This window comes from Bos grunniens, chromosome 4 (assembly GCF_055505025.1).
Source record: "Bos grunniens cultivar Pamir isolate PY7600 chromosome 4, Bosgru_T2T1.0, whole genome shotgun sequence".
Taxonomy (NCBI): domain Eukaryota; kingdom Metazoa; phylum Chordata; class Mammalia; order Artiodactyla; family Bovidae; genus Bos; species Bos grunniens.
The window spans coordinates 20,292,548-20,300,296 of NC_141168.1; the positions used below are offsets into that span (position 1 = coordinate 20,292,548).

A 7,749-nucleotide genomic window follows, 5' to 3' on the forward strand; every position below is an offset into this window, starting at 1 on the left:
TGGAAAATCCCATGGATGGAGGAGTCTGGTAGGCTGCAGTCCATGGGGTCGCTAAGAGTCCAACTCGACTGAGCGACTTCACTTTCACTTTTCACTTTCATTCATTGGAGAAGGAAATGGCAACCCACTCCAGTGTTCTTGCCTGGAGAATCCCAGGGACGGGGGAGCCTGGTGGGCTGCCGTCTCTGGGGTCGCACAGAGTCGGACACGACTGAAGCAACTTAGCAGCAGTAGCAGCACATTCATGCTAAAGGGTTAGATATTTTAAACATCATTATTTTCAAAACTAAGCCAGAAAAATTCTACTTGTCTTATATTCAAATGGAAAAATTCTCAAGATATTCATGAGTATCTTTCTCATTTAAATTATAACCACTACTAAAACTGTAATTCCATAAATATTTATTGAGCATCTATATAAGCAGGGTCCCATGAAGCATGAAATGCTTTTTCAAATAAGAACTCCAAGTTCAGGGTACACTGAAATAAGGAATATATATGATACCTTCACATGATTTGTTTATTTATGTATGCTTATATATGTGTGCACATCAGTTCTGGGGGTCTTATTTTTATTCATGTCTTATTTTGTTTAAAAAAATATTTAAGGAAGCTTACCAAAAAAAAAATATAACATAGAATGAAATTTAAAATAAGTAGGTGAGTCAATTGGGACAAAGGCTAAAATGAGGCAGAAAAGGTAAGATGAAGCCAAGAGTAAGGTCAGAACTCCTAGTTCATGCCAAAGTTTCAAGTTCCCTTGTAGTCTAAACAAGAAGGTAAACATGATCTGTTACATGAGTCTTCGTGCCTGAAAGATAAAAAGAAACCAGTTACTCAGGAGAAACCCAACTATTGCAAATTGTACCGCCAAAGGGAAAGTTCTCCCATGGGCCTTCATAAAGAGGGCACTGTAATATAATGAACAACATCTTCTCAAGGTTAAATAAGGAACAACAACCGGATGTAAAATACACAGGGAAATATGTGGGTCGTACCAGGCGTCACTGAAGAGCTCTTCCGTGACCACGTACTTAAAATCACAATTCCCCATCCCCGTTCCTAGCTCCTTTTGTTCCTGTAGCACTATCATCAATGAGGCTTTATCTTTTTTAAAATCTCTCTCCCCGCTCCATTAACTTAAATATAAATTCAATGAAGGCAGACATTTTGTTCTATCTCATTCATCCACATTCCCAGGGTTCAAAAGAATTTCTAACACATAGAAGTTGTTCAATATATATTTATTGAATGAGTGAATTCATGAATTATCATCATATAATTATTAGTGAGTAATATCATTATTACTATCAACATGTCATTCTCATTAGCAGGATTCACAGAACTCTTTTGCATTATATTCTTCAAGGTGAACAGAGGATAAAATTAAAACATAATTTTGTAAAAGCGATTTTATGAAAGTCAGATAATGTGGCATAAGAATGTAGCTTTCAGGAGTCAAGATATGAATTTCAAAACATCTAAAGGAATCAATAAACTGCATGTTTTTAGACAATCCTTCTTAAATAAGAATGTAAGTATGATGAAACTACAAGTTGGGGTTATATTTCCTGAAAGCAGTTGGTAAACAGCTATTGTGTGTTCCTGCAAATGGCACAGCTGTATGGTTTGATTCAACTAAGCTGAGTTAGAAATTAGAGCAAGGAATCTAAAAATGAGGTATTCCTGAAAGTAAGTTTTGATACTTGCAAAGACAGGCTAAGAGATAAACCCCAGCCAGAACCAAGGCTTTTTTCAGAAAGAGATTAGATTACCATGTTAACATAAAGACATTTATATGATGTTGGTGCCAAATGGATAGATTCATAGCCCTAAAAGATTTTCACCTAGAAAAAATTTAAAGTAGGACACCCAAAAGTTCATCTGAGCCACATGACGTCTTAGTATAACTCCCAGAAAGTAACATAATCTTTCAGTATGTTATAATCATGAAATATACACTTAATTAAGCAAGTAAGTTAGCTTGCTAGATAGGGCTGTTTTCCATAAGGAATTTAAATATGGAGAGATGTTTACATACTTGAGAACATTAATTACATAAACAATGTTCTATAGTGATTCTTCCTGAAACTGTTATATAACAGAATCAGTTGTCAGTTCAAGTCAGTCCTGGTTGTCGATAATAAAACCGTATATCAAGCATCCAGGAGAACCTTTTTCTTGCTCTCAGGGCTTAGAGATGGAGAGATGGCTCACTGAGTTCAACGTGAACAGGTCCTTTTCTTTTTTTTTTTAAGTGAACGAGAGGAACCATAACACCTCTCTTTTACTCCTGCCAAATATTGTTTGATTCATAAAAGCCCATGCACACCAACCTGACTCCCAGTGACAGCTAATTCCCAGTGATGCACAGTGGGAGGTGTGTGTCTATCGCAGATGCTGAGGTGCGCCTCCAGGTGCCCCTTGAGGACTGAAGGATTTATGACCCCAACTCCTGGAAGTGCTGCCCACAGTCCTGCCTCAGCTGTCAGCCTCTTTGGGAATCCGCTGAGGCAATGGGTGCCTGGCCCAAGTGCATGGAGACCCCTGGGCACCCCTGCTGTGCTCTCCTGGGCTGTCCATCTCTGCGTGTCCAAATCCAGCCTGCCCATAAGGCCCTGCTCAAATACCACCCTCTTCCAGAGGCCTCTCCAGATTCTTTCCTTTTCTAAATGTTCTTTTCTTTTCTAAATGACCGTGCTCCCTCCCCAGGTAGGGTTGCCAGATAAAATACAGGACACCCTGTTAAATTTGAATGTCAGGTCAACAGCAAATAGTTTTTCATAAAGGCATGTCCCAAGTATTATATGGGATACACTTGGACTAAAAAACTAATCATTGTTGATCTGAAATTCAAATGTAACTGAGCATTGTGTATTTTTATTTGCTAAATCTAGCATCCTTATGTCCAGGCAGCCAGAATCCCATAACTGTTCTTCACAGAAGGATAAAGGCCAGTCTCCTTGCCTCAACATGGGAGAGTTCTGAGGGGTCTTCCCAGTTACAGAGTTCCCCTGGGGGACAGTTGATGTTTTCTATTGAGGCTGTATCTAAGTCTAGCTTCTCCCTCTGCGCAATCCTGCTTCTTTGTCTACATCAGTCATTAAATCCCAAGTGTTAGTTGTTCAGTCATGTCCAGCTCTTTGCAATCTCATGGATTGTAGCCCACCAGACTTCCCTGTCCATGGAATTCTCCAGGCAAGAATATTGGAATGCGTAGCCATTTCCTTCTCCAGGGGAACTTCCCAACCCAGGGATTGAACCTGGGTCTCCTGCATTAGACACAGATTCTTTACTGTCTGAGTCACCAGGGAAGCTGATTAATCCCAAACAGCTCCCCCTAATAAATTTCCTGCATAAGCAGACTCTCCCTCCTAGAGTCTGCTCCCTGGAAACTCAACTTGAAATAGGGCCTGAGGATGAATAGAGTGGTTTGGCTAAAAAAACAAGGTGAATGACTAAGAGAGGTGGCGAGTGGTCCAGAGAGAAAGATTCAGGTCAAGTTATGAAGAGTATACACAAACACTATATATGGTTGAATATTGCAAGACGGACTAGTTCATAAGACACACGACCTTATAATTTAGAAGTTAGTATCTGGGAAATCCCAGTTGTTTGTGACTCCCCGTGGTAGAGGGTGGGGGGTTGTGGAAATGGAGGTCAAATGGTGAGGAGTTTTTACTTTCCTCCCATCAGTGCTTCCTACACCTTTCTACCAAGGCTGGGTGAACCTCCATGGTCTGTGGTGGCATAAAATTCCATTGAGGTCTTTTCTTCAAATACTGGTGCAAATCATGACTTCCATTTCATCACTTATTGCATTGCATTGCATTTTAAAAACGATTTTTCCAAAATTATTCCATTAACTGACTTCCAGGAAGATGTCCCCATGTCCTGTAGCTTCATATACTTCACAGAACCAGTCACTCACACCTGAGGGCATTTGTATCCCAGGGTGAGTGGCACTGCCTTTAAGAGGTCTGTTTCTCTCCTTTCCTTCAGGGTCTATTCTAAGGAAAGTTATGTAAGCCTCTCTTGAGTCCAGAATCTCTTTCTCCCTCTAGCTTTCTCCTGGCTAAAAGTTTCTGCTCGTGTGAAGAAAAAAACTGTACCATGGCAGCGCATCCCGACTCCCACTGCTTTTCCACACGGACTACAGACTTCTTTAACGGGCACACAGTGCCTGAGGTTGATGTATATCTTTTGTCTAGGTTGCCCCTAGCAACACTTGATAACTAGATTCCAAAATTATATTTAAAGATATCAGATCAGAAGCTGAAACAGCCCCCAAATATAATTGAGTGATATTATTGCCACATAAGTTGGGGCCAGTTCACCTCAACATACTGTCTGCCACATGCCCATGCCCACACAGAAGTTTGACATTTTACTAGGTAGACAGGAGCACAGTTATGGGGAAACCTGAAGTTTTCTCCATGGTACAATCTTCATTCTAGATTACCTATAAAAATCTTCATTTGAAAATCAGGTAAGATTCATTTGAAAATCATTTGAAAGTCAGGTAAGAAAAAATAAATTTACACTGAGCCACACTAAGCTTCCCTTTCTGTACACGTGTACATTAGCCAGTCAGTTGTGAACAACTCTTTGTGACCCCACGGACTGTAGCCCTCCAGACTCCTCTGTCTGTGAAATTCTACAGGCAAGAATACTGGAGTGGGTTGCCATTTCCTTCTCCAGGGGATCTTCCCAACCCAGGGATTGAACCTAGGTCTCCTGCATTGCAGGCAGATTCTTTACCATCCGAACTACCAGGGAAGCCTTCTGTATATGATTCCCCATGAAAAGATATTGGTTAGATGACCAAGATATAATTTCTCCTTGCACAAATCTATTCCCCAAATTCTGTGTCAGTTAATGCAATTTCTAGCAATACAACAACAATTAATCCTGCATCCTAGCCATTCTTCTATGAAGACTAAGTTGCTGCAGAATTAACAAATTTTTTAATACTTGTAATATTTCCTGAAGATGAAAAATAAATCAGAGTGTTCATAGACTGTGAAATGAGTCCTGTGTTGATGAGAATTGTAGATAATTGTCTCATATATAGGACAGACAAATGTTAAAATAAATGTAATTTCAAACTCTGAGTCTTAGAAGTGACTTATTTCTACATGAAATAAATTTCTCTCATAATCATATCAATGCAATATTTATATTCCTTGTTAAGTAGAAGTAGTAAAGGTACTTCCTTCTTTTGGAGCAGACAGAAAGGAAGAATACTTACCTCTAATTACCTGTAAAATGTTAAGATAATCTTCCACTTGGGATATCATGAGAATCCTAGAAAAAGAAATAGCATCATATTTATTTTATAGGGGAAAATAATCACCTATCTACTTCTCATGATACAAAAGATATTGTTTCAAGCTCACTTCCAAACTCTCTGCCTGTTTCAAATTTCTTGAGAAATCTACATGCAAATTCTTAGGCAGCTTTTGAAACCAAATACAACCAAGATTTATTGGTTCTCCTTCCTCTGTGAAAATCTATTGTGTCCCTTTGATTTCCTAAAAGACCTAAGAAAACCAACCTTAGAGGGCCTTCTAGACGTTGTTAATACAAAGTTATGAGCGATCACTTCCAACAGACATCAGACACCCCCTCCTCTGAAACTGTCAGCAGCACCACCAACCCCAAGGTCTTCTGGAACTAACAGGAAGCTAATATAAACAGTGAAAATGAGTCTCAGAGAGGTGCTGACAAAAGAGAAGAAAGGAAAGTCACAGGGGAAAATGAAGAACATGAAGAGGTCACTCTAAAGACATCAGTGCCTAGGGCAGGGCCTGGCAGGCCACTCCACACTCAACAGATATTTATTGAATGGTGGAGCTCTTTGTTATCAACTGAATAGTCTTCCCTAGAGCCATGAGCAACCTGCCACACAAAGACAGCATCCAGGGATAAGAAAATCAGTGGGAAAGGGGTTGGCAAGGTGGGTGGTGGAGACCTCTCTTCTGTTCACTGCTCTGCCACAACTAGATGTCTGACTTAGGGAAAGTCACTTACATGTCTGAATCTCTAATTCCTCAGCTGAAAAGTGAGGGGATTAGACTCTGATCTGTAAGATTCCTTCAAATTCAAAGTCTACAATCCCTATGACACAAAAAAGGGTGCAGTCATCACACAGTGCCTTGGCCTTGACCAGAGGTCAGGTTTGGCCTGTCGTCCCGCACATTCTCTGTGGCCGTGACCTCTGACCCTATCCTGCTGCAGTTCCAGCCCTACCTTCCTTCCATTTAAGGGTCAGCCTGTCATGGGACCACCAGCACCAATAAGTTTAGCAACTGACCTGCACAGGGACCTAGAGAAAACCACTCTCCCCTCAATTTATATTCTCAAAGGTTTTTTGTTGTTGTTGTTGTTGTATATTACGGACCTATACTTCTTTTGTTTTGTTTTGTTTTTAGTTTGGAAATAACCCTGTCAATGGATACATAAGCTGTTTCTTTGGCATGGTAATATTGAGGTTACGAATAATAGCCTGATATACCTTCTCTCTGTTCCAGGAAGAGATGCTGAACTCTAATCTTAGCTATCTATCTCACTGACTGTGGGCTATTAATCATCAAAAGACCAAGAGAAAGAATTTAGGTATAACCCAAAGTCAGTCCTGGAAAAACATTCCCAAGAGCATTGTCCATTGCTAACAATAAGTTCTACAGATGTACACAAAAGGAAAAGCTGTACCCATTTCTCTCTTCTCTTTCACTTAACCCTGGCATAAAAGCAACAGATTCCTCATAAACAGACTGAAAAAAATAAATCATTTACCACTTATAGGGCCAGATTCAGGAAAAGAAAACATTTATGTAAGCCACTTCCTGAATAGTCAGCTTTTAATGACAGCTACAAAGCCTCCTGAATGTTGTACCCTAAGGCTCCCTGAGGATCCTAAAACACAAACAAATGTAAATAATGGTCAGAAAGTCTTTGTAAGTTGATTAACCTCCTTTAATTCTGACCTGTCCCTGAGATATGATCAAGTGAGCTCATTAGTAAAATCCCTTTTTCAATAAATAACAGATGTTTTTTTAATAAAATAGACAACCAGATGGGTGGCATCACTCAGATCCACACCTCATTTTTACCACTCAGCCAGTTATCATTATAAACACTCAATGAATTATATGGTTTCCTTAGGGTGGAAATGCAGGGGAGGAAAACAAGTTCTTGTTCAATGGACATGACTCCTTTCAAATAAATTCCAGAAGAAGAGGCTTTGGCTCATTAATTTTTAAATCTGCTAAAATGTTCAATTAGCGGCAAAGCACACTTCCAAGTCTAGTTTGTCAACACAGAATCTGAGAACACAAATTTAAGGAGACATAAATCAGTAAGGTTGAATCCTCTATATTAATAATCAATGACTTCCTCCAGAACAAAAAGTGACTAAAGTCAAGGTATTTTCAAGAAAATATCTTGATAGATATCAAATAATAAAAGTCTCTAGGGTTCTAACTGAGCAGAAAACTTATCAACTTCTTTTCTATACACAACTTTGCTCAGGGTCGTGAAGCCAAAGCCTTTCCATAAATGCAGGGACTGAGTCCACTGGAAGCAGCAATTCCCTAAGAAGATCACAGGACTTAAATCAGTGGTCCAGATATCCTGGGAAGTTGTTTTCTGGAGTGAAGCAGAAGTAAGATTTTGAAACCAACCAGCTTTAACATTATAAAATGATCTCTTTCCATCCATTCCTAATTATATTTTAAGGGGAATAAT

At 39.5% G+C, this 7,749-nt stretch overlaps 1 long non-coding RNA gene across 1 annotated transcript; it reads right to left on the minus strand.

The window, feature by feature from the left end:
* Positions 1 to 385: 385 nt before the first annotated feature.
* Positions 386 to 5,309, minus strand: LOC147373735 (uncharacterized). The gene is made up of 2 exons (XR_015163055.1): positions 5,252 to 5,309; positions 386 to 811 (listed from the first exon to the last, which is right to left on the minus strand). It is a non-coding gene; the product is annotated as an uncharacterized LOC147373735 (long non-coding RNA).
* Positions 5,310 to 7,749: the final 2,440 nt, after the last annotated feature.